The following is a 27,890-nucleotide window of genomic DNA, read 5'->3' on the forward strand; positions in this document are numbered from 1 at the left end:
TTCTCTGCCCTGCTGCTTTTATTTTCTGTGTCTGCAGGATCAGGTAGAGATACCTGAGCTGACTTTAATGATCTGCGAATGCCACTAAAAGCAGCTCACTGTCAGCAGGCCAGCGTGCCAGACTGGCTCCCTCGTTCTGCTGGGAGGAAAAGACCTGTCCTTTACCTCCAAGTACGTGTTGATAAAATAAAGCCTGAGGGATATAATCTGTCTCTACAGGGTTCCCAGATCAGGCTCTACTTGGTCTCTCACTTCCTCAACCATGTCCGCTCTCAGTCTCACATGCTCGCACCTTCTTTTTTTGTCTCTTTGGGGACATGCATGACAGTAAGGCTAAGAATACTTTTGGCCGAGAGCTTCAAAGCTACCGCAGGAGACAGATGCATCATTCTCACTGAAGTTCATGGGAGCTGTGTGTCTAAATTCTCCATGCTGCTTGGAGTTTCTTTGTAGTGGCTGATCACAGTACCAATACCACTGGAGTACTGTGATCCAAATAACATGCGTGATCAATGATATCAAACTAATGAGCTGTTGGTAGTATCCTGGATGCTTGTTAACCTCCTACTTTGGGCTGCCCTGGGAAGCCTGGTGTGGCCTGGCTTTGTGCTGTCCTCTGCCCTTCCCGTCCCCTACCTTACCTGGGCTGCCCTCCCCGTTTGCTTGCTTGCCAGCTTCCGCTCTGGAGGAAGATCCTGCCTTTGCCCAGCAAAGACCTAGTGCAAAACTGCTGTGCAAGGTGAGATCTATGGGGTCAGAATAGCCTGGGAATGGAAAAGTTCTTTTGAGGTGATCGCATGTCCTTGAGATCAAGGGGGAATATCAGACCTCCTTATGCTGCAGTCCCTGTTCCTGCAGAGTGTCCCTAACTGATCTTGGCCTCATGGGAGAAGAGGGCATGGACAGACTCCTGCCTTGCTGGCAGGAGACTGTGCACACTGCCTCACCCTTTCTGGAGGATCAGTGGTGTTTTGATGCCTTTTTTGGTATAAATAAGAGTTTGGAATGGTATTGTCCGTCACTAGTCTGCATATAATTGAACTGCTTTTAGCTTTTTAACTGCTTTACCTGTGCATTAGTCATACAGTCATTATACCTAAAACAGCTGGAAGATGTATTTGTTAGCATCACTGATCCTTTATGGCTTTCAAAGACTCCATTTTATTGAGAATAATAAAAGTGGTATTAGGATGCAAATGTCTCTGGTCCCAGTTTTATGCATGGATTTAGTGAGCACTGTGTGCTACTTTGTCTAAACCCTATTGTACTCTGAAACTAACAAGAGTAATGCTAGTAGGAGAATTTAAAGGGAACCAATCCTGATTTCTCAGTTAATAATGTAAGGAGTACCTGATCTGGGATTTCTATTCTTTCAAATTATTGCCCTGGCTTAAATTTCTTCTAGGTTTATTTTCCCACATGCAGAAATATCTTCCAAGCTTTTTATAAAGTCTGGAGAAAGAAATATCTACATTTCTTAACCATTTTTTTTTTTTGTTCAGTGAAATTTACTCTTTTGAACTAAAAGATAACTCTTTATAATCTGCAGTGCTGTAAACCTGAAAATCAAATCAACTTTGATGTTACATTTTCCCCTCTCTTCGGACAATGCAGAATCTCCTCTTCTCCTGTCCATCAGCAATAACAGAAAAAAACCTCAAGCCATCCCTCAAAAGAGAGCATGGTTTTGTGAGAAAATGAGTTTTCTTTGGACATGTTTTCTAAATATGTCAGCCTCTCTTACTGCTGTGATGATTTCAATAATGTTTTTGTCCTGCGTTTTCCCTGTTTGTTTCTAATCTAGAAGCTCTTTAGACTGGGAGCCTTTTAAATTGTCATTTACAAGAAGGCAACTTAAAATGCTGCATGGTTGTGGAAATCGTCTAGATTTTGTTGAAGACATGCTACTGCCAGACGCAAGAATGGCTCATCCCAAAGGAATCACAGCTGTATCAAACAAGGCACTTACTTGTACCTGAGGTATCAAGTGCTGCAGACATTTTAAAATGCATTTGTCTTCTAATAGGCTTTTGCTTTGTTTTGCAACAGATAATGTTATGGGTTATGGGTCACTTAATACTGTATTAGACATTGAAACAAATACAACAAGGAAAGGCTAGTTGGATGTCCCTGTGTGGGACAGGCTAAGGTTGACTTTGGCAAGTTGCAGATAAGATAGTAATCTGTGACTTTTCTGTAACATCAAGGCACCAAAATTTTTAGCCTTTGATTGTCCATAACCACTATCCAATTGAGCAGATTGCCTGTTTTCTGTACTTATGAGGGGAAGATGCATGTATAGCAAAGTATCATCTGTCATGAAAGTACCCAACAGTGAAAATGTAGTGGCTGGAATTAAACCTATTTGTTCTGTAGCTGATTTACTGGAAAGTTGCTATATATGGTTATTGTTCTGGGAAGTGTCACTGTTGCGCACTGTCAGAGATCAGCCCATTTTGAGATTGGAACGCCCTGAGAAATCTGATCTACATTTGAAATTGGCCCTGCTTGGAGTAGAGGGGTGGACTAGGTGACCTCCAGAGGTCCCTTTCAGCCTGAGTTATTCTATGATTCTGTGGAAGGTTCCCCGATCTATTCAGGGACATTATTCTGTAAAGCCTCTGTCCGGCCATCTGTTAATCTTTGACTGCATGGGCCACATACAGAATATCAGCCTCTCCCATGCTAAATCTTGCAGGTGAAGAGACTAAAATTATAGTGTGTTTGCAGACTGTGTAGCCATACGGCATATTATAGATAAATCTAGAAGGGTTAGAAATGGTAAAAAGAAGCATCTCAACACAGAGAACAAAGCCATTAAGAAATGCAGTGAGCTGGCTCTGAAGGGAAAAACAGGGCAGAGTGGAGCTTCATTATCCTTCACCTGAACTAAGATACTGGGTCAACAAGTGACACTTACTTGGCATTACCCTGTAAATGGTAATGGATTAAAAGCATTTCTGTTTTTCACTGCAGTGATAGAGAAATTGTATGTGATGGGGAGTTGCAATAAGAATGGAGCATCCAGCATTCATATATGGCCTTAAAACGACAGAAAAGTAATTCCTGTGGAGCAAAATCCTTCCTCCCTGAAGCTGAAAAGCAGTGAACTCACTCCTCAAAGTAAAACTAATGGTTATAAAAATCTTTTTCTTATTGCATGGTGTTTGCTAGTTTATGATGAGGCAGAAGTATCCTAGCTGCATAACCCTGGAAAATGTCACATCCCAAACTTTCTGTTTTGCTTATCAGATTTTGAGGGGAGAAAATATAATGTCCTGCAATAGTAGACAGGAAGGAAGTATCTGCCTAAATTAGGCAGGTTCACAGTCCCATTAAATCCTTTTCTGCTCAGCTGAATGCTTGGTATCTTGTAGCAGACTTATCAACGGAATGGGCCACACTTTGAAGAGACACTGAGAGAAGCTTTAAAAACTGTTTTCTCTAAACTGTTAACATCATCTGTTGTTACTAATGGGCAATTAAAAAAAGACAACCAAAATTCCCAAGAGAATAATATATGTGGTATATATAATATATATAATAATATATAATAATTATCTATCCAATAATAGTGCAATAGATATGCAAATGCAAAAAGCACATAAAAAGATTACAGTCCTGACCATTGCTGTGGAGCTCAGGGGAAAGGGAAGGCACAAGTGACAGTAAGAAAAGGAGGAATTCCTTTCACATCTATGGCAATTCTCTTAATTTTTGTGATAACATGATAAATATTTTTCTTTGATCCATAAGATTTGTAAAACTAAGAGGGAATTCTGTGGAATTCCCTGTTCCACAATGTGTGTTTACACTAAATATTTATTTATTGTTTATGAGGTGGTTACTTCAAATTTAAATTGACATTTATTTATATTGTAGAATAGGTCACACCCCAAGCTCTGAGAAAACTTTATTTAAGGCAAGAAAAAGGTGAACATGTGATAAAGATGGGAAACATTATTGAAGTGATGGCAATGAGACCAGGGTAGTTTATGCGAGAAAGCAGTTTGGAGGAGGATTGGAAGGAAATTGATAATCAGGGTATGAGTGCTATTGTCAGATATTTGAAGTGGTGTATGGGTGTGAAGACAGCAATTGGAGGAAGTAAAGGACATCATCTGTGGTTCACTTTAATTTTCCCATTACTTAAATTTTAAAAAAGCCCAAAGATTTCTAATTAAAAGAGAAAACAAGCAAACAAAACCAACCCAAAACCACGTTTCAGTGATGACTGTGAAGTTGATGCTGAGTTTGCTTAGGTCAATTATTAGTAGTCTTTACATGGCAGTATTTCTTTAGCCCTGGCTTAGGACCAGAGAGCTGTTAGACTTGGGTTAGTGCAAGCTTTTAGAGACCCACTCTTTCATACAGTAGTGCAAAGAATAGTTTCCTTTCTGTGCAGTAAGTCTGTTTCTGGGAAAAGGCATCTTTTTTTCCAGAGCCTGTTAAGAGAGCTGCAGGAAAAACAAAAATTAGTTATTGAAGGGGCAAGTGAGATGTTCTTACACACAAACAGGTTGGAGATCATCCAGCACAAAGTTAGCAGAAGGAGAAACTGAAAACAACAGTTACATGAGACAAAAAAAAGAGAAGAAAACCATAACCCCTGGTGAGATCTGTATGTCTTGAGAGGATCTGTGGTAACTCAGCAAAATGCCGTGGTTTATAGTTTCTTTTCAGTGGCCCTGTTTCACTTTTACTCTACTGGCTTTGCCCAGGTAGTCATACAGGAGAGATAAGTGGGTAATGGAGTATGGTTGTGCAAAGCAGAATATTCAAGTGATACATACAGATACATAAAGATTTGTGATACCATAGCTAATAAATCTTGTTGAATGTACTGCTTTCTTGCACTCCCCTATGCAGGTGTATATGTTATAAGATGGCAAAAAAAAATACTGTACTTAATGTACATGTTTCTATGATTTATCTGTGTGCTTTTCTGTACTGTACAATATTTTGAGATGTTTTTATAAATTATGGCACTCAAACCCATATGTAATTTTACTTTAGTGTTTGCTTTCCTGTAGCATTACCTTGGGAATCCAGGGGATATAATACTTCCTTTGGAGGAGAAATATCTATCTATAGCTGCATCTGCAGAAAAATTTGTAGCACTTGAAGGGAATGTGTTAAAAAAAGAATAAAAATCTGTTCAGACCTACATTTAAATATCTGGGTTTACACTATATTTAGGACTGACTGGCTGTCAGCCAAGACAGAGCCTGTCACAAATCTAAAACACTAGATGGAAAGTTAAAAAGATGGCAGTTAAAAAGAAAGAATCAATCTTTTCCCCAAATGATTCTTTTGTCAGTACACTTTATATTGTATTACTAAAGTGCATGGGAAACAGCATTACTGAAAATTTCTTCAGAAAACATCTACCATGTATTTTAGTCATGTTAAGGGGCAGTTCTGTTAGTGAAGTACCAAACACATTGTTTGTTACTGTGAAATGTCCTAGTTTTCAGCAGTATTTTGCTGACAGAGCCTGATACATGAATGAAGACAAGATGATGAGGTATTTCCCCAGGTGTGACGAACCTACAATAGGACTCCAGAGCAGATTTCATTGCAACTCTGGTTGACTTGTTTTGCTGCTTTGTACTATTAATGTGGGGATAGAGGTAATTCACAGGTACATCACCAGGCCAGTAATTATAGCTAGCAGTTCTAGGCACTAGGAACTCAGGAGGTAAGTATTGAAAATGGTGTAGTCAGTTGTTCTTAGAATAAATAGTTTAACTCTTCTAACTAATTAGTGTGAATCTACTGTTTTTTAAAAGAGGTGGTACTTTTCTGAGTAGGAATTGCTATTCCCATAATCCTCCTGACCATTTACAGTATGCTCATGGCCTCTTACTTGGGACCCTGGTTCCCAGCTTCCCAGTCAGGTTTAGTTTGTCTTCCAAGGGACTTTGCTTCTGTCTGTGCTGCACTCATATCAATTGGTGTGTGCACACCTTCTTTACAGGGGCTAGTAGCTTAACTAATCAACGCCTCTGAACAACTTGAATGTGGAAATAGTTACAGAAATACAAGCACAAAAGACTTCAGATCCACACTACTCACACAGCAAAGTTAAAAGGGAACAATATGCGTTGAGCTGAGCTTGGGCAGACTGATTCTTCTCTGGCTTGTGTGTATCTGCTCTTTTCTCATGTACACATTATGTAGAAGCTAGAGATAGAGGGGAACCTTTTTAGAAGACTAACTGCAGGGAACTATGTATGATATGCTGGGACCAGTAATCCCTTTTAATCATTTGGATGCCTTTGGCACCTTCTGCACTAAGATGTTTTATGAAAGTCTTTTCCAGGTGTTATGGGCCATGCTTTGGTTTTAAATGCTTGGCAAAGGTAAGGAATTTTTTGAATCAGTTTTGGTGCATCAGTTTTGCAGATGCTTTCTTTTACAAAGTTTAGGCCTAGAGGAAGATATCCTATAGAAGATTAGGGCCCAGAAAAAAGCACTCCTTCTGAAGTGTCTACCCCATTCTTCATCACTCCTTGGATGCTGGAGTGCTGAATGCTATCTGCAGGCAGGCAGGAAGCACTCCCTGACCTTCCCAAACTTCAGGCAAACCTACACGGGAATGATCTAAACTTGATATACCACCACCTTTCTCTCAGGGCTGCACCCTGTGCCTGCAGCCATCTCTGGGTGGAAGGCAGCAGCTGGTTAATAGTGCGGAGGAACAGTACATGATTGTTTAGGACAGGAAGTTGCAATATCCACTTGCAAGAATGTAATTGCTTTTGAGCTGGAACAGGGCCAGGACGGTTGATTCCAGCTGGTAAGAACAGCTGCAGCTGCAAAGGCAGCCAAAACCAGGCCTGCTGCATGGAGGGGAAGGAGGGACAGAGCTTGCCAGCAACCTTCTGAACCCAGAAGTGTGAAGAGGAAGACCCTGCCCAGATGCCTCATACCCCTGCTCCCCGCAGAGGACCTGGCCAGAGATTGCAGCCAGACCTCTGGCACTCAGGGGTCTCTCCAGAGATTGGCCTGGACTCCCATGCTGGTTGCCTGTTTCCACCCACCCTCCCATCCACCCTTCCTTTTGTTCAGCTTCTTCAGCTCCGTGTCACTCCACTCTTATCCCTTTGTCTACCTCTTTTTACAACAGCTTTCTCCTTTTCTTTGACTAAGCTTTCCGGTCAATCCCCCTTTCCAATGCCAAGGAACTAGTGTTTTGTGTATGTTGTGCTATCGAAGGGCTTGTGAGTTTCCCATCGCTAGATCTCTGTTTGAATCATAAGCTCCTGTGAGGCTGGTCTGCTGTTCTCCTGGTGTGGCACCTAGCACAAAGCCTCATTCTCTGCTAGTTCTTAAGGCAAAATGAAGGTTATAAGTAACAATGAATGCTGTTTGCATTGTGATTGTGTCTTGGGAATCCAACAGTAGATAAGAGCACACCAAAACCTAATGCTGAAGTCAAGGGATTTTGCTGCCTTTGATACTGAAAGTCCCCTATGATGGTAACTGACCACATTAATCCAAAATACAGATCAAACACAACTATTCAAATAGCTATTGTTTCTGAACTTGAAAACCTTATTTGAAAACCTGAATAAAAAGAACATGGAACCGAAATGGGCATCATGCCACTCTGACACAACAATGGCTTCATTTTGTGGTTGGGCTATGAAAGCACAGGTTTTGCACACTCAAAACTTTCCCAGGTTTTCTCCAGCTGCACTTATATTTTCCCAGGTTGGTTTTGTAAGTAAAGAGGTGTGTGAGACTTCTGAAAATGTTAGAAAGCTTAGCAGGTCTGTCAAGTTGTCTAATGCCTTCTGCTACGTGCAAGCACAGGAAATAACAATGGTTTTCCCTTAGAAAAATCTCTTGTATTGCCTGGAGGCTCCTTGCTGAATGCAAGAAGTGCGGCTTCTCACCACCTCACTGTATGTCAGAGAAGGCTGTGGTCACAGGATTGCTTCTCCTTCCCCATAGTGCCGACTCTTCAGTTATCCCATGTAGCTTCTGTAAGGGCAGGTCCTTTACCCCCTGGCTCTCCTGAAGTATTGTGTTGGGGAGCTGGATATTTGATATGGTTTCTTAGTACTTGGAGTTTTTTAATTCCCCATAGTTTTGATTGAAAACACTTTGATCTTACCCAGCTACCTTAGCCTGGTTTAAATTAAAGGAGAATTTTGGGAAGAGTGCCAGGAGAAGTATTTACAGCATCCAATATAGGCAACACAGTTACAAATGTTTATAAAAGAGGTAGGCAAAGAAATTATAGAAAGAGAACACTTAATCTAATCACTGCAAGTTTGTATCTAGCAGGATCTTTTGGGTTTCAGCTGACTTGTCAATGCCTCAAAGCCTTTGTCAGGGTTTTTGCTGCCTTTTACATGGGTAGCTCAGGGATCGCTCTTCAGGGCCATCTCTTCCCTGGATGACGGGATCAGCTGCATGGCATCCCCCTCTTGAAGGCTTTCTTTTGCTGTCACTCGCCCCTTCATACTCATGTGGAGCCAGCTTTACGCTATGTCCTCCACACATTTACCCTGCTTAGATGGGAGCTATGGTCTTCATGCTTTCCTTTGGTAGCAGAGCTGACAGTGTGTATGTTTAGGTTGCTCACAGTTTCCACCCACCATGCGTTTGCATTTCCTGCCAACTGGTATAGTAATAAATGTACTTGCTCTAAACCCATAAACAGGATCAGTGATGATGGTATCTAGCTCATGACTGGTATCTAAGGCACAGGGATAATCAGCCACATGGGAGAAACAAAAGTTATGAGATGCTTAGCCACACCAAAGCCAGTGCTCAAAAGGTGCTCTAACATTCACTTGTACTCAGATTAGAAATTCATCTATTTCTGTCAAACAAGGTCTATGGTTAGGTTTTTACAAACCAATAGGCTCCAATAAATTTATGGACATCTGAAAGTACAAGGCTGAGTGAGATAAGAGACAATGCTGTAGAAAAGGTAGTGTTGTATCAGATTGAGAGATAACATAATTAAAAAGCTTTCCTTTCATACTGGAGTGTCATTGAGTTATACTGTGACAGTCTTGCATGTGCAGGGACAGAGCATTACTGCAGGCATGCTGGCAATACTTGCTTCAACCTCCTTAGGGCAAGGCATTGCATCATCCTGTCTGGCACCATCAAACAGCTGCACTGAATATTAAAGAAATCATCAAAAAGAGTACGACGACATTTCTTGATCTGCTGTCCAGGTCCATGGTCAAATCTAATCGTTTTCCTCTTAGTTGAATATGCCTAGTAAATATGAATTAATGTGAGAAATCAAGATCAAGAAACATCTTGGTTGACTCTTTGCTTTAATGCATATTCTGGGAGGTATTGCATTTTTCCATTTCTTGAGTACTTGGTGAAAATGTCCTTTGATACCCCTTTGTCCAGATCTCATTCTCATATTCGTTGCCATAAGTCCTGCTGCCTCACTTGGGAGTTGGGACTGACCTTACATGGTGGAAAGACATGACTTCTTTTCCAAATGCAGGGCTCTAACCCCCTTGTCATTTACAGTGAGTTTTGAACATAAAATCTCTCAGTAAAGTTAGAGTTTGCTCTACAGCTGTTGGCATTGACTGACTTCAGTTACTCTTTCATAGATGTTAGTAGAAATAACCTGATAACATGTTGTGACCCATTAGGTATCTATGGTAGCACAATTTTTGGTAGAATGCAGAGCATCCGTTTCCATGCATGGAACTTCATTTTTCGACCAAGAATAAAGATCTTTTTTAAAATGAAGACATAGTGTTTTTCAGAGGAACATGCAATTACAGACACTCCAGTAGAAATTCACTATAGTGTTGAATTTACCTACATGAAGACCAGCTAGGGCTTCTCCAGAGGTTTAATTAAAAACTTTTCTGCAGCTTCATGCACTCCTGAGAGAGCAGCAGAGAGCATGCAACCCCTGGTGACCTTCTGTCCATTACTGATTGCAGCACACAGGCATAGGTGGGGGCATGGAGGTAATTCAGATTACTTCTTTCCTTTATCTTTGAATGGTCAGTTATTATGAAATTGAATCACAGCAGTTTACATGAAAATAAAATGTCGCAGTAGAAATCAGTAACAACAAACCATTTTGTTTGAGTTCATTCAACATCAAAGCTGTGATTCAGTTTAGCCTGCTTTGTGTATTTAGTTTCAGGGATCAATGGGAGGCTGCTATATGTGAAAACTCATGTGAATGAGTGATACGTTGGCTTACCTTTTCAAGATGACTGCAAAAAGCACATGTTAAATTGCAGTCAATTGTAACATTTCGGAATTCATTTTACAATGGATATGTACAAAGTTGTCTAAGCAGATAGGAGAATGCCTTCACAATCCATATTGTATCTATGATTCTATGATTCTATGATTCTATGATAATGTAAGTTTTTAAGTTATGTATTTACAAATGTAATTCCCATGACTTTACAAACTACTTGCAGCTCAAGCATTACCTACTGTGATTTTGTCCAAAACATGAGCCGACTTGTTCTGACGGGTAGACAATGAGGAAGGAAAAGGAGCAGAGGGTGTGGGGAATAAGCTGCTGGGGCATGGTAGGTGTTGTATTGTGAAGCCTAAGCCCCCATGGCACAGAGTGAATATGGACAGAGGAAGAAACAATAGATTGTTGTGAAATGTGGATTATTTAGATATTGTCTTATGAATTGCTTTTCTTGTGTGTACTATGAATAACCTGATGATGAAATATTGACTTTAAATAAGATGTTTGATTGCAGTCTTCCACCAACGTAAGATAGAGACTGCTTCAGAACATGCTGTAACAATAAACACCTAAAACACATGTATGTGCCTGAGAAACACTTTCACTTCAAAAGACTCATAAATGCCTCACTGTATCAGCTCCACCAAAATCTGCTGCAGTCAGTGGAAGACTTGCATTGACTGTAGAGCTTTTCGGATCAGGTTCCAAATGATTAGTGCCTCATAAACAAAGGAGGAAAAAAAGTAAAATAAAAGGAGATTCCAAAGAACCAGGCCTGGAAGAATGATAAAATTTGGTCCTATAACTGTCATACTCATTATAAACTGAGTTACATGGTTATATAGTCTCTGACTATCTTGTAGTCTCCAGTGCTGTGTGAATATTAATATTTACATACCATCTGGACATGTAGTAAGATTGCTGTGTGCTATAGTTCTGTGAGTACTTGCCCTTCCAAGAAATGCCTGCTCAAGACTGGAACAAAAAAAAATCATATAGGAGAATAAAGTTTAGCCTCTAGGAGCAACTTCCAAGTGCATTGTTGAAATGCCAGACTTGAGTATGATATAAACTGCAAAAATGCTGATGAGGGGGAGGGAAGGAGGGAGAAAAGGAGAGGAGAGGAGAAGAGAGAATGAGGAGAGTGGACAAGAGAAGGACGAGTGCCTTGAGTTCAGATACATTCATTTTCAGCTGAAAGTGAACATTTCTGGTATAGCCAGGTTTAACTCTGTTGTTCAGATATTGCGGGCATGGCCAGACAGAGGAAAGCCTAGTAAGTTCTTGTGTATAAGTGAGCAGTGCAGCTCAAAGGTGAGCAAGAGAAACTCTCCTATCTTAGCCTTTCATGGAGCACAGGCTGTATCAGAATTCAAATGTCAGGTAGAGTCCTTCATAAGTGAATGATTAGAGATCCAACTGCCAACATTTACCTGAAACTTACACAGATGCAATCACTGTTTTTACATTAGTATATGAAGTCTTTGAGTCGTGTTACGAGGAGGAGATACAGCACCCTATGATGGCATTGCATTTAGAGGAAGTGGTGAGGGAAGAGAGATCCACGTAGACGACATTGCAGCTAAGACAGGACTATGAGAACAGGGTTAACATGGAAAGCCTTTTGTGGAAATCAGGCAGCATTTCTTTCCAGAATAGGAGTTCCCAATGTGCAATTTTTTTTTGGCACTGGAGAACCACAAGGCCTTTTATAGGTGGTCTGTGAAGGGCTTTCAGCTGTGGATATTTGTGATGAAACCCGCAGGTCATTAGTTTCACAGTCTCTTCCAACCTTCCTGGGACTGGAGCCAATTAGAGCTTGTACTAACCAGCCAGCTTGGAGCTGTCAGTCCTCAGATGATGCCAGTCAGCAATGAGATATTATATGTAATGATGCTGGATACAATTTAAAACATTAGAAATAAAAAAAAAAAAATAAAAAAACCAAAACCCTGTTGTCCAGAAATTCAAGGCTGACCTGGTGGCCTGAACATCCTTTAAAAGAAATGCTCAGATATCCTGGGATAGAGGGTTGGGCAGAGCAAATACATTCTAAGGCAAAAAAGAAAGTTCAGACTCAATGCTGCCATGTTACAAAATGGTTTGGGCTACCAGGATAAAAATGTTCTGACTGACTAATCTTAAAAAGATAAAGACAGCAGTAATTTCACATGGTGGGCCTGTTGTGTGGAATTTGTGTTGTCGGTCAGAAAAAGTCTTTTTGCTCTGTGTGCATTACCCAGGACAGGATAAATGAACCAGAGATACCATGGAGGTTGTATGAGTTATTCCAGTTAGTGACATTTGTTCACAGTACTTCCCGTCACCTTAAGGAAGTCCTGACTACTGTACACATGTATTCACCTAAAGCTTCTCTGCATGCTTATCTTTGTGCTTGATTGATGGCTTGGGACCATGTATCCCATCATCAGGTGTTGGTGTTCCAGAATTAGCATATAGAATAAGCTATAACCAAATTCACTCAGGTCCAGGAGCAGACTGAGCACAGGCCATTTGTTCATTAGTAGCAGTCAACATGAAATGCCCAGGAGCAGGAGAGGTTTGGTTCCTACATCTCCATCCCAAGTCAGGGAACACTGCGGAGACTAAGACTATTGGCTGGGATCTTCCACCTTTCTTGTAAGCCCTTCTAATCTGAGACACAGTGGCTTGTGAGTGTGCTTTCATTCGTAGTTGAGAGAACATGGTTACTTCAATTGCCTGTAGATTTGCAACGGTTCCACTCTTCTCGAGTGCGCTGAGTGCTTACCTGGCAGTTATTTCATGTTAGCAGGGAATTGGCAGTGGACAGCTGGAAAGTAATTTACACAGCTGAGATGTCTTGCAAGTGAGCCTGTGGTTTGCTGCTGCGTGTGAGCACCTTACAACTAACACAGCAGTTGAACAGACAGCTCAGATACTCTTCATAGGGTTGGCAGGCTTTTGGTTCCCCAAGAGCTGAGAACTTTCTGTGGTACCTGAAAGCATGACCTGGCTCAAGGCAAGAGGTTTGGGTGATGAATAGTTAGTGGGTCTGATAGTGGTCCTCCCAGACAAGTGTGAATATGCCCTTTTTAGTGGGGTTTCACAGGAATCCAGCCCAGTCTTTGCTCTGTGGTCTCACTCCACAGACTCTCCAGCATGAAAAGTTCAGCTGCAGAAGAGCAGTCTGAGTAAAAGTGGTGGTCAAGTTTTATCTATCAGTGGATAACATCCTTGCTGTGTTCCCAGGCTCCTTTCTCTGCCATGTCAGGTACGTGTGTCCATGATGAGCAAAATAAGGTATATGGGTAGTTAGAGTATGAGTGGGTAATTCACACTTAGATGCTATGTTTAATGGCACAACAGTGCTCAGGACATGCAAACTCTCATTGAATGGACACAATGTTGTGTTTCCCTTTGTTTCAGTTATAGCACATGGTATCCTAATTTTACAGCTAGAGAGGAGGCAAGAGATCATGCTATGCTGGCCAATGTACATGAAGTTTTATGCTGTAAACATTTCCAGTTGCAACACTGAGTGTCTCCCATCCCCTGTGCTCCTGGCTATTGCAGGCAATCTGGCAATATCTGCAGTAAAACTATCCATTCTCAGTGGTGTCCTGAGCCACCTACAGCCTTCCTGCTGTAAACAAAACTCCAAAGCACAAAGAGATAAGCACACTGCAGAGACAATTCTTTGTGGGCAAGGGATCCCCTTTTGAAGGTGGTCTGAGGTGCCTTTCAAAATGCGTTGGAGGAATGTCAGTTTTCTGTTTCCAAGTGCTGTACTGCTGTTTTCTATCATTGGTAAGAGCAGATTGATTTTTACCCCAGAGGGTGGGCTTCCATTATTTTAATTGTAACAGTTCATATGCTGCACAGAGTTTTATTTTTAACATATGTTCCTTGGTATATCAATCAGAATAAATTACACTCCTTTAAAGTCATTTGACCTCGTACAGGATATTTCTTTTTATACTAGTTGTTTGGAAATGTTAACACTCTAATGATCATGAGTATCCTTTGAAGTGAACACTGGGCTGGAGATCAATTGCTGAAATTAGCACCTTGGTTGTTTTTGCTTTAGCCTGTCTGCTTGAGGTCTCTATAGCATGTGATCGTTTTATAGCTTCAAGGTTATCTTTGACATCTAAAGGGGCAAAGCACTTCATTTTCTCCTTTTCCCAGCTGGGATTTGGAAGTAGAGAAGCTCTCAGTCTTGAGAGTCTCTGAAATTTCCCTATCTGACAAAACGGATTACAGCAATTTTGATTCAAATGACTAAGACAGATATTTTGGTCCTGTGCAGGCAATAAAACATGGAGGAATCTCCAAAACACCAAGGTTGTAGGCTATGTGCCACACAGTATCATCAGTAGATTGCACGAGAAGTTGATATAAGTGAAAAGTCTAGTGAATTGGAGTGCCTCTGTATTAGACTGGCTAACTTGAGACACCAGCAAGGCTGCTATTTTCAGGCAACACCTTAAACCATGGAAATACGACCTCTTTATGGAGTCTCAAGGCACCTACAGTCATTAGTCACTCAGAAAAAAATCCTGACTCTTGTTTGGATAAGGCTTAAGGGATACTGCAAGGTTATTTTCTTTCTTACTCTCTGCTCTCAGAATAGAATATGCTCTTGAGGATCTTAATCTTACGTGTAAATCAAGGTGTTTGCTGGGTTGCAGATCATAGCTCAGACAATTCATGCAAACCTTTTCAGGAAGCTAATAACTAATTTAACCTCCCCCAAAACTTTTTGCCTTTTTGGTAAGAAAAATTTCAGATCTTGCCTGTGTTTGTACAAAAGATACAGGACACACATGCCTCCCTGTGAAATTTACATTAAGGAACTGTGATTTATTTCCTGAATATATAACACAATATTCCACAAGCTACATCCATTATCTCATGCTCTAGGATGATGGCAATCTGTGCACATGTCCTTGTTTCAGCTGGGATAGAATTAATTTTCTTGTTAAACCATGACAGCGCATCAAAAAGATTAATCAATAAACATTTATTTGGAATGCAGTAGGGAAGCCACATACAGCGGATTTGTGAATGTATCAGAAAAGCCAACTTTGTGGAAAATAAAAGGTATCTCCCCAGAACAGCAGGAATAAAATATAAAAATGGCCCAAACTGACTGAGATAACTTGAGAACATGTAAATTTTGGCAAGGTAGAAAATCACCACAAATCCTTCTCCATGAGGTCCAAAGCCCAAAGTAAAAACTGAAGAGGCCACCAAAGAAAGGGGTGGCTCCACCTGGTGTGAGATAGCAGGAGGGGGAATGCAAATTATTAATCTACAGTAGAATGAGAGCTTTTAGCTTTCTGCTAACACTTCTGGGGCTTATTGGTATTTTGCTAACAACCACTTCGTTTTTTCTATGACTGTGATGCATTATGTCCTTGGCAACCGTTACAGTAAAAGGACTCATGACTCACTTGAAGCTCTTCTGACAGGCTCTATTAGAGGAAGAGACTTTCTACTATGCATTAATGCTGGGATTTTTGGAGGGTAGTTTTGCAGACCTTCTTACCTTCTCCACTTCTTGGGCTTAGGGCATCTCTGGAAGAAAAATGTCATTGTACTGATATGAAAAAAGAATCCTGAACTGATGCTGATGTGGCCAGCCTGGGCAAAGCCAGAGGTTTAAGATCCTGGCCCAGGATGTGTAATTGACCTCTGGAACTCACTTCCTCAAGTTGCCATTGAAGCAAAATAAACTTCATGATCTGAAACAATTGTATTAGTTGAGATTACATAGAAATTTTAAAAGGGAAATAAAGTCTCAGATGTCGGTAAAGTGCAGGTCCTTACATGGATAAGCAAGAAGCTGTGATTGGGTCTCTATAGAATGGTTTCCTGCATTCCAGTGATCACCATTGGAAACAAGATGTGATCAGGATGATTCACAGAGGCAAAACCTTCCCCACGCATTGCACTGCTGTGTTTATGCATAGTCCATACAAGAGATGGTTTGGTTTTGTTGTACAAATCCTTTGCACAGGACTCAGCTAGCTAACATCGGGCCAGAGCCCCAGAAATATTTAACTTAGCTGTCTCCAAAAAATAGGGGAAATGATTCTCAAGTTTCAAACTTTCTGAATGGCTCTTTGATTGTTAATTGACTTTGGTGGGACTAAAACCAGGCAAACATTCAAAAATTTTGCTGAATAAGGGTCTGATGAATTTTAAATTACCAGCTGGTTCTAATTTGAATTACCATCTTAATTAGTCACCCAATTAGTTTTGGCACATCTATACCATGTCCTCACTAGGAATAAGTTTTCTCTTTCTTCTGACAGGCCTCTGTTTCTCAGTCCTCCTCCACAGTTTAATCTGTTCTTCAAGCAGCAGTATTAACACAAGAATGAAGAGCACTCTGCCCTTGTCAAGACTGAACTCTATATAATTTTCCTCCCTTCCTGAATCATCTGGTGGAAGGATGCAAATCCAGAAAGTTATTTTTAAAATATTATCTCTGTGATGGAATATGGCATCTTCAATGTGGGTGACCCATTCAAAAAATACATTCTGCTGGTAAATTTTAAGCCTCTCACCTCAGTTTAATCGTGACTTCGTGATACAGATATCAGTACACTTTAACTTAAATGTCATAGATGGTTTAGAGTTAGAAAAGTAGGTGACATTTCAGTGGTGACATGTAACTGTTCTGGGAGAATGAAGCTCCAATAGTTTATTCTGCTACTTTACAAGGCTGTGGTGTAAGTTTTAGGTCCTTTTCCCTGAAACTCTGCATGTATGTGACCAGCAGATGAAAGAGATATTCACTCATGATGGGAAAGTCTGTGTTTTGTTCTCTTGTTACCCTGGTGAAAATCCTGTGTGATACTCTTTCTGAGTAATTTGATTTTTGATTTGTGAGTTCTTGTATGTCCCTGAAGTACTCAATAGTCAATGAAATAGATGGTATTTGTTCTGGAATTAGATGAAGCTACTCAGAGGAGAAGATATAGGAGAGATTAAGACAGCCTCCAACAGTTTTCTTCAAGCATGAATCTATGATCTTTAATAAATTCATGTTAACAATATGTGAATTCCTGCTTACCACGTCACAGAATTTAACCAGTACCTTCTTGTCTTAAGCATGCAACTTCTGTTTCAAATCAGGTGTACATGTCTGAAGGACCCTGGGAAAAAACTTCAAGTAGCATAGAATTCACTATTCCTACACAAATTGTTCAGGGGGTTAATTACAACTGTGGTTTTGGATAAACTCCCAGAGCTGATTTTGAGGGGATATTTTTGCGTTATAAGGTATGTGCTGAGGAGACCACAGCTGAGCTTCCAATTTTATGTGTTTTTCCCTGTGTTGCCTGACCTGATACACTGTTTTGAAGTCACCTTTTCATTTTCACTCAGTAAATCCTCTAGGTGAAATATATGGTTACAATTCATTATTAGTCTAAATTCAGACAAGTAAATGGAACTCAGTATGACTAATTTTTACCCACTGTTTAGTTTTTAAAAACTTTACTTTTCTTTTGATTGAGCACAAAGTTCACAAGGTTGCAGTAGCTCCAGAAAGAGCAGTGCCTGAGAACTTTTACACTGTCAAGTGCCTACAACACTGTGATTGGGAGACAGCTTAATAATGCATGTGTTTTCCAAAAATCCATTTGTTAACTCGTTTATCATCAGTTGATCTCTACTCCAAGACTCTGACTGAGTCTTAACTGAAACTCTTTCCTAATGTTCCCTTATCTCCATCAGCTTTGGACTTTTAGCCTATATGGCCAAATTTAAACAGAAAGACTTGAAAGGAAAATAGTTTATTTAGTAGGTTAAGTTATCATGCAATAGTAGGGGGAAGCTGCCAGTTTATTTTGTATTTTTAACTTATATGTATATTTCCAAGAATAAAACCTAGGTTTCACCAATAAACTCATCTGGGGTGCATGTGTAAGCAGTTAAAACTGAATGCTGGACTTTGGCAGCACGTCTGTCCTAAATAGTCAGGCTTTCATTCTTTTAGCTATAAAGCCTTTAATATGAGAGTCAAAAAAAAAAAAAAAAGAAAAAAGAAAAAAACAATGTTTAAGATTTTTACCTTTAGAAATGAGTTAAACTTCTACTGTAACTTGTGGTCCCAAAAGCCAGAGGAATAGTCTTTTTCCCTCCAATTACAGTGACAGCATGATTTCCACAAAATCACCTCCAAATACACCATTTGAAGTAAAGCTGTTCACCAGATACTTGAATACTGGGACTTGTCCTACAGAATTTCAAGCAAACGATGGTCCTTTTTTTTTCATTATTTTGCTGCCATTTATTATTTTTATATACTTTGAAGAATAAAATGTGCTTGATCCTGGGATAGGAATGAATCCAGTAGTGTGGACTAGACATCTACATTGAAAGACAGTAGTGAAATCAGATCGTGTTTCTTTTGTGCTTTCTTACTACAGCAGTTTTTAATTGACCTAAATCTGTGCAAGCTGCAATGCATTCTGATGTTTTTATAATGGAAAAATATATTCTTATGAAGACATATGATATTTCTCTTTGGATTACTGCTAATGCTTGATAGTTAATGCTTTCTATTTCTATTAATCTTTCTAGTATTTTTATAGTATGTATTTTCTAATGCTGGCTTTCATCATACACCACAGTAAGGAGGAGTTATAATAGAAAATTCCTCTAGTTTGGGGTAGGGGAGATTGTACTTTTCAGATGATTTTAGAAACTTTAATCCATAAAAATACAATTACATTGACAATTTTGAAAAAATCAGCATGAAAATCATATGGAAATCATTCAGTAAAATGCATGTTGCAATATTGATAGACTTGAGCCACCTCCATATAAAAGCCTGTTTCAGGCCTGACTGACCTCCCAGTATGTTCCTGTTTTCCTTTTTGCATGCCTGGTCCCATGCGTGCCACCATGTTGTGGGAACAGGAGAGATGTTTGAGAAGATCTTCCATCCTATTTGTTGTTGAAGCCAGTTTTTAGTACAGAGATATGAATATTTTGAGTGCTTACATCAAAGCAGACTGTCCTTGTCCATTATGAAAATGCAGCAGGTTGCTGCTGTGCTTTCCACTAACTGGGTGAGGCCAGGTATGCTTTGGGACAGAACAAAAGTGTTTAAATGGCCAAAACCTTTAAAGCACAAATGCTGAAAGTACATGTGAAAAGTTACCACTGTGCTTTTAGCTCTGCTAAGTGGCATTTTAAAGACTTCAGCTTTGATGGATACTGACTTTAATGACAGTTTCTCCCTAACAGGTGTTCTGTGTTAGGGATGTCTTGGGAAGTACTGTCATTAAAATCTCAATACCATGCTGTAAAGACTGTGTATAATTTCCTAACATCTGATAGCAGCCACCTGATCTTTAACTACTGCTGATCATTTCTCCCCATCGAGACAAGTTTTATCATTGACATCTCTAACATTTCTTTTCAAGACAACACTTTGCAGGCTGCATCAAGCAGAAAGTTGTTTAAGGGTAGATACATACCCTTACATAGCAGGTACAATGTCTTTCAAGCTTCTACAGGCTCTACTTGTGCTCAGCATCAAAGAAAGTAAACTCTTATGCATATTGCTGCAAGTACATGAATATTTTTGACAGAATGCTTAACAGGAACGTATTTATCAGTCAGTTCTGTCTCTTCTTTTGTTCTAGTTACAAGAAAGCTTTTTTTTTCTTTTATTTTAAAGCAGGACAAAACAACATGAGAAGTCTCCCTTTGCAACATCTGCTTGTCTAAACATCTGACTCAGGCTGTTTCTGCCTTGTCTACTGGGCCTCTGCTGCCACCCACCGTGAGTTGTGCAGGAGAAGCTCCAGGTGTGTGGTCAGCTGGAAGTCTTTTCTATCTGTTATCCTGACAAATTGCAAAATGAGTCACCCAACAATGTGATTTACTGAGTATGTAGAATTCTGCAATGGAAGAATTGTTTTTCCATAAACAAGTAAATCTTCAAAACTTTTAAAGAGCTAATTGCTTTCAGAGGGCTGGCTGGACAATACCATTTAAATCCTGTAGAAACAGAATTTGAAACCTGCTAAACTGAGATTGAATTATGATCTATGGAAATACAGAGTAACTGAGCCAGCTTTTCTTACATTAGTATCTGAAATAGCGTAGGCAACTTTGAAAATGACATCTTGTTTTAAACTCTCATCAGTTGTACCAGCTCCATGGAGACTTAACAAAAGTCTCTGCTCTTTGCTGTGGTGGCACGCACATGACTTTCCAACTCAAACCATCACGTTTTGGTAATGACTTAAAATCATTCATGTCTGATGCTACTTGGACAAGTCCATTGGCTAGTTAATTCCTAACCCAGCAGCTGATCCCAGGCAGTTCCTTAAAAGCAGCCTTCTTTGTTGCTGGTGGTATGCTACCTTCACCCAGCAGAGGCAGGAGGCAGCTTTCATCCTGTCTGAAGTGAGCCTGGGTGAGCTGTCAGTATGGGACCAGGCTGCTGAACCGTGGGCACCAATCTCATGAGCAGATCTCTTCAAAGCTGTTCTCACAGCAGCTTTCCCAAACAGTAAATTCCTCTGGTATAAAACACTCCCATCCAAATTTTGCTTTCTTATGTACATGCCAAAACGGTGTTAGTGATGAATCAGTTAACAAAATCCTTTACCGTGTCCTTTTAGTGTCCCATCTTCCATGTAATGTTTGGGTGTACAGGCTTTTTAAAGACTCTAGTGGTAACTGTCATGAGTAAAGACTTGTGATATGTATAGGCTAGAAAAAGTCACTGACATGCTGGGAAAATCTTCTGTGTCTTCACAGAGGGCCATCCAAAAATAGTATCTTAGCTGGTTTGTATTAAGTATTTCATGTCCTCGTTGGTTTTTCTGTGCATGTGCTTGGACTCTGCGCAGCTGCACCAAAAGGTGATTCTCCCCCTCTACTCAGCCCTAGTGAGATCCCACCTGCAGTACTATGTTCAGCTCTGGGGCCTCCAACACAAGAAGGATGTGGACATATTAGAGCAAGTCCAGAGAATGGCCAGGAGGATGATTAGAGGGCTGGAGAACCTATGCTATGGAGACAGGCTGAGTGAGTTGGGGTTATTCAGACTGGAGAAGAGAAGGCTCTGGTGAGACCTTAGAGCAGTCTTCCAGTACCTGAAGGGGCCCACAAGAAATCCAGAAAAGGATTTTTTATATGGCATGTAGGGATAGAACAAAAGGGGGGATGGATTTAAGTTGACAGAGGGTAGATATTATATATTATATTAGATATTCGGAAGATTTTCTTTACTGTGAGGGTGATGAGGTCCTGGTACAGGATGCCCAGAGAAGTTGTAGCAGCCCCATCCCTGGAAGTATTCAAGGCCAGGTTGGACAGAGCTTTGAGTAACCTGGTCTAGTGGAGGATGATGTGCCTGTGCCAAGGGGTTGGAATTTGATGATCTTTATGGTTCCTTCCAACCCAACCCATTCTATGTTCTATGACTCTATGACATTACTTTTGCCTTTGAACATGTCAGAAACAAGGGATCTGCTGCCTCATGGATTTTAGCATGTTTAGTTGTGCACTGAAGTGCTGTACTTGATGAAGAGCTGTCACAGATGTTACTGGGGGCTCTGAAATATTCATGCTTTGAGTTCAAACACCATCATCACAATAACCTGTGTTCACAGTTGTCCTGGGTTCAGCAGTAGCACTCATTTTTCCCCTTCTTGGTAGCTGGTGCAGTGCAGTGTTTTGACTTTCAGCTTGGGAACAGAGCTGATAGTGATGTTTAGGTTTGGCCAAGGACTTTGTGAGCCTCATGCTCTGCCAGGGAGGAGGGGAGGCCAGGAGGAAGCAGAGACAGGACACCTGACCCAAACTGACCAAAGAGGTATTCCATACCACAGCACGTCATGCCCAGGAGGTAACTGGGAGTGAGCCGGAAGGGCTGGGAGACTGCAGGGTTGGAGGAGGTAGCGGTCGGAGCTTGGTCGGGCTGGGGGGGGGCGAGTTATCGGTCGGCTGGTGGTGAGATGATGTATTCTCTTCCCTTGTTATTTCCTTTATCATTATTATCATTGGTGGTAGCAGTAGTGATTTGTGTTATACCTTAGTTACTAAACTGTTCTTATCTCAACCCGTGGGAGTTGCATTCTTTTCGATTCTCCTCTCCGTCCCTCCGAGAGCAGGGGGAGGGCAAGAAAAGGGGGGGAAGTGAGCGAACGAATTACCTGACTGGGTTTAAACCACGACAACAGTCCTCCAGTGCCCAGAACAAAGACAAGGAGACACAAGACGTGTATCTCCTTCTCTCTCCCAGAAGACTGCTAGGTAAAGGCTGGGCTTTTGTACAACCTCTCTTGCTCTCCTAATAACTTTCACACACATATTTAGGAGAGAGGAACAACAGTACAGCTGCACATCACAAAGGTTCTGCTGGTAGGTGACAGTCATCATGGCTTGACTTCGCGATCAAGGATTTGGGAAGGGCTCTACTCACGCTTACTACAAGTGCGCTGATGACTAAAAAGGCCAATGTGAGATAGGCAAATCTGGCTGCAAAAAGCACAGCAAAAGGTCTCCTTGGGTGGTATAGGTGGGGCGGGATTCTTTCTATGTTGTCTTTTCTCCTCGAGACTAGTTCTGCGAGAGTTCTCAAAGGAGTCAAGGCATTATGTATGGTGTGTCTCCAAGTCTCCCGATTGGAGGCCAAGGTGGACCATTGATGGTAGTCAATATGGCCAAGGCTAAGGTATTTTTTTAGGGAGTTTTTATATCTCTTCTTTGGGGCACTTCTCTTGCGGCTACCGGTGGCAAGTTCACCATAAAACATGATCTTAGGGAGGCAGTGATCCTTCATCCTAGAGATGTGCCCTGCTCAGTGCAGCTGCAATTTCAGCAATATGGCCTCGATACTGGTGACCCCTGCCTGTTCAAGGACAGTAACATTTGATACAGTCAGTCCAATGAATATTTAGAATTGTATGGAGGCAGCGCTGATGAAAGCGTTCGAGGAGTCGCAGGTGATGATGATAGATGACTCATGTTTCAGACCCATATAAAAGAGTAGACAGTACAATGGCTCTATAGACACTAATCTTTGTACTTTTCTTCAGGTGTTTACTGCACCAGACTCTTTTATGGAGTTTTACGAAGGCTCTATATGCCTTTGCTATTCTGTTGTCTATCTCTGTCGATCATGGCGTCCGAGGAAATAATGCTTCCCAGATAGCTGAACTGCTGAACTGACTTAAGTTCTGACTCGCCAATGTAATGTGGGGATGGTGATAATCTTCTTGTGGTGCAGGTTGGTAGAGAACTACTGTCTTCTTCAAGCTGACTTCCAGCCCAAAAAGCTCAGCTGCCTCCACAAAGCAAGATGTTAAATGCTGCAGAGATGCTTCTGTGTGGGCAACAAGGGCGGCATCATCAGCAAAAAGCAGTTCACGGACAAGATGATTTAGGGTCTTAGTGTGGGCCTTCAGTCGCCATAGATTGAATAGGCTCCCATCAGTACGATATCGAATATAAACGCCGTTTTGTTCATCGAGGTCTACCGTAGCCCTTTGGAGCATCATGCTGACGAAGATTGTGAATGAAGTTGGTGTGAGAATGCAACCTTGTTTCACACCACTGGTTATTGGGCAGGGCTCAGAGAGTGCATCACCATATCTGACTTGGCCTTTCTGATCCCCATGTAACAGAATAATCATTTTGAGGAACTTGGGGGGACAACCTAATCGTTCCAAGATCAGCCACAGGCCTTTTCTGCTCACAGTGTCAAAAGCTTTGGTGAGGTCAATGGAAGTTACATAGAGCCCCTTATTCTGTTTTCTACACTTTTCTTGCAGTTGTCTGAGAACAAATACCATGTCTGTGGTACTTCTATGAGCTCTGAAACCACACTGACTTTGAGTTAGAAGTTCTTCTGCGATAGTGGGTACTAATCTGTTCAGTAGTATTGTTGCAAGAACAATGGAGAGCAGAGTTATACCTTGGTAGCTTGAGCAGTTTGACTTTACACCTCTTTTCTTATACAGAGTGATGATGATTGCATCACGAAAATCTGATGGTAATTTACCTTGTTCCCAGCAGCGCACAACTAGCTCATGAAATTTAGCATGAAGTGCTTGGCCTCTGTGCTTCCAGATTTCAGGTGGGACTTGTCAACCTCAGCTGCCTTGCCAGATTTCACCTGCTGTATAGGCTTAAGAGTTTCTCTCCTGGTAGGGGTTAAATCCAATTCATTTTTCACCAGAGTTGTAGAATGTGCTGGATTCCTTCACCTTGGACTACACAGTTAGCACTAAAGAGTGTTTGAAAATGTTCAAACCAACGATTCAGGATGGAGATTGTATCTGTAAGAAGTGTTTGGCCATCTGCACTAAGTAAGGGGCTTTGAACCTGAAATGCGGGTCCATACACTGCCTTCAGAGCCTCATAGAATACTCTGTGGTCACCCAGATCTGCACATAATTGAGTCTTTTTTGCTAGGTTGAGCCACCACTTGTTCTGGGTGTCTCGAAGTTTCTGTTAGAGTTTGCTACATGCAAGATGAAAGGCTGCTTTTCTTACATGGCAAAGTGGTTGAGCAAGGTGGGCTTGATGAGCAGATCTCTTCTTTGTCAGCAATTCCTGGACCTCCTGGTTGCTATCATCAAACCAGTCTTTGCCTTTCTTTAAGCAGAACCCCATGGATTCTATGGAGGACTGCAGTATGCTATTTTTAATATGTTGCTAAAGCACTTTAGGAGAAGAATCTATCAGCTGGTCTTCAGGCCTAGTTTGAAGGTTAGCCTGAAAGCTGTCCCTCACTGCAGCTATTTGGAGATTATTAATATTGAGCCTCCTCCTTGAAATGCTGCCCCTCTTGGGTTTGGGCTTGAAGCGGAAATTAAGTTTGCAACGCACAAGGTGGTGGTCTGTTTGACATTCTGCACTAGGCATCACTTGGGTATGACAGACATCACGAATATTTCTCTGGCACACTAAGACATAATCAGTAAGGTGCCAATGTTTAGATTGAAGATGCATCCAGGTTGTCTTCTGGCTGTCTTTCTGCTGGAAAATAGTGTTGGTGATGGTAAGCTGTTGCTCTGCACAGAGCTCTAGTAAGAGGCGACTGTTATCCTTGCAGCTGCCAACACCGTGCTTGCCTAGTACCCCTTTCCAGGCTTCAAAGTTCTTACCTACTTGGGCGTTGAAGTAACCAAGGATTATGATCTTATCTTCTATAGGAACCTTTTGAGTGAGGTGATGCAGGTTGGAGTAGAATTTTTCTTTTTCTGCAGGGTCAGCTTGCAGAGTTGGAGCATATATGCTGAAAAGAACAACATATTGCTTATTGTGTAGTGGAAGACGTAAGGAGATAATACGATCAGAATTACCTATTTTCAAGTTTAGAGATGATGGAGTTTTTAATCATGCAGCCAACTCCAGAAAGATGACTTTCAGTTTTGGATTTCCCTGACCAGTAGAGTGTATAGCCGGCACCATGTTCTTCAAGGCTACCTTCCTCATGAAGGCGAACTTCACTGAGAGCAATAATATCGATGTTAAGTTGTGACAATTCATGGGCAATTAGTGCAGAACAGCGCTTGGAATGCCCACTGTTCACTGTATCAAGCATGGTTCTGATGTTCCATCATGCGAGTGTCAATCTGGACACACCTTTGGAAGCAGGTGTATGCCTTTGTCTCTTTATCTTTAATCGACCACAACAGAAGATGCCCATTGGCTGTGGCTAGCCAACCAGGGAGGGGGAGATGAGCTTTGGTTAGGCCACCTTTTCTAGGCCTCTCTCCATATGGAGCAAGCAGTGCTCTCCTTGAAAAAAAGGCTGCTTGGTCATTGAGGATGTTGCCAAACAAGACTGTCATCTCCTGGGTCAGTCTCGGGCGACCAATATCCTGAACCGCCTGCATGCAGCGCTGGGTCTGTGACTTCCAGTGCACCTTATCACCTGCCGTTTCGTCCCTCGCCTGTTGCTACAGGGCTTTGCAAGTGTGGGTAAACCCTTTGGGCCTGTGCAGTGGATTTTTTAGATGAGGCACAGCATGTGCAGAACTAGCCCCACCCTTTACACCTGAGGTTTATCTGCCAGGGCCTAGCGAGCTTGGACGGTGACAGCAAAGTCCTCAGGTCATAGGTTTGATCAGAGTATCCTTCTCTTAGATGGATGGCCTTACAGGGCTATACGAGCTCCATCTGCCTGGGTTTGAAGTTAGAGTTGTCCTTCTCCTAAGACGGTTGCCCAGAGGCTAGTGAACCCATCCTGCCCATGGACACACTTTGTCCGACCCTTCAGTTGAGACCTGTCTGGCATGTGAGACCCTACTGGAGGCATAAGCCACCACCAGCATAGCTCCCAACCTCACAAGGGCATGCAAGCTCTTTCCCCATGACAAGGGGGTGTCCGTGAAAGAGTAGGTGACAGTACACAACAAATATCCTGCTGAGGTTGGCACAGCTCCATGATTTGGCCAGGGTTCACCTTAGGCAAATGTAACCCTGGTGTCAGGGGAAGGATGCTCCGGGCTGTGCAGGGCAAGAGTGTTACACTGAGACTTTTCTCAGGATGATCAGTAGTCACATGGTTCTGCCCATGGTTTTGCTGGATGCCTCTGCAAATGGTAAATGGCTTCTCTGAAGGCTAGTCCTAGTAGAATCTGTCCAAATCAAGTGGACCCAATCTACACCTCAAGGCTGTCCTATGCCTAGCTGATAGTTCACGTCTCTGGCACTGCTGACAACCCATAGCTGTGGCCAGCCTGTTTTTCATTCCCAGTATAGAAGTATTTTCCTATCAAAGTTGCCTTCAGCAGCAGCATCTGTTTTTCAGCTGATGCAGTTTGGAGGAAGTATTACCTTTTTCCCCTGACTGCTTTGAGGGTACTAGAGAAATGCCCTGCTTTACTATGAGTTATGTGATTTTAAATATGGTTCACAGATTTCTGTCTGCTCTCTCCTCTGAAACTCTTCAATTTGGCATTAGAATGACATAGAGATAGGACGGCAGAGTTTCCTCTTGGTGGGAAAAGGTATTTTGATTTGTAGGTGAAAGGGGAGTAAAATAATAAAATCATAAATCATAAATAAAGCTTTTATAACATAAATAGTAGACAAAGTTTACCAATCATCCTAGCTGTATCCTCTTCAGCCTCTACAGCACAAAACAAGAAAAAGGAAACGATCCACAAAGGACATGATCAGGCATTTCTCAGACTGCTGCTAGCAACAGTTTTATTAAAAAACAGATACATCTTGCAAACACAAGGCATTGCTGTGCATGCTGAACTAAGAGTATTAAGGTCACTTATGTGAAAAATGCATGGTAAATACTGAGAAGTTGCAGGTGACCACAGAGAAAAGTGAAAAGCTTTATGTGCTACTAGCATAAAACAGACTTTTCAATCCAATGACAGCATTAACTCTTTCAAAACACCTCAGGGTCAATCCTGTAAGTGTGTCTACATATGCCCAGGATTCATGTGTCTGTCTCCATCTGGCTGCTGTCTCAGAACAGTTTTATACTGTTCTGCCAACTGCAGCGCATATACCTCCCTGCTCAGGTCATCACGTGAGTACGAATGAGTCAAGGGACTTCAAGCTGGATTTAGTAAGACCAGGTGACAGGAATGCATTTGAAAGCAAGTATTTTAAAGGGAGTTAAGAAGAAGTTTGGTCAAACAGGAAAACATTAGCAGGACAGAGAACAGTGAAT

The sequence above is a fragment of the Pezoporus occidentalis genome, unplaced genomic scaffold, assembly GCF_034315485.1.
Source record: "Pezoporus occidentalis ecotype Australia unplaced genomic scaffold, CSIRO_AGI_Poc_V1 ctg181, whole genome shotgun sequence".
Lineage (NCBI taxonomy): Eukaryota > Metazoa > Chordata > Aves > Psittaciformes > Psittacidae > Pezoporus > Pezoporus occidentalis.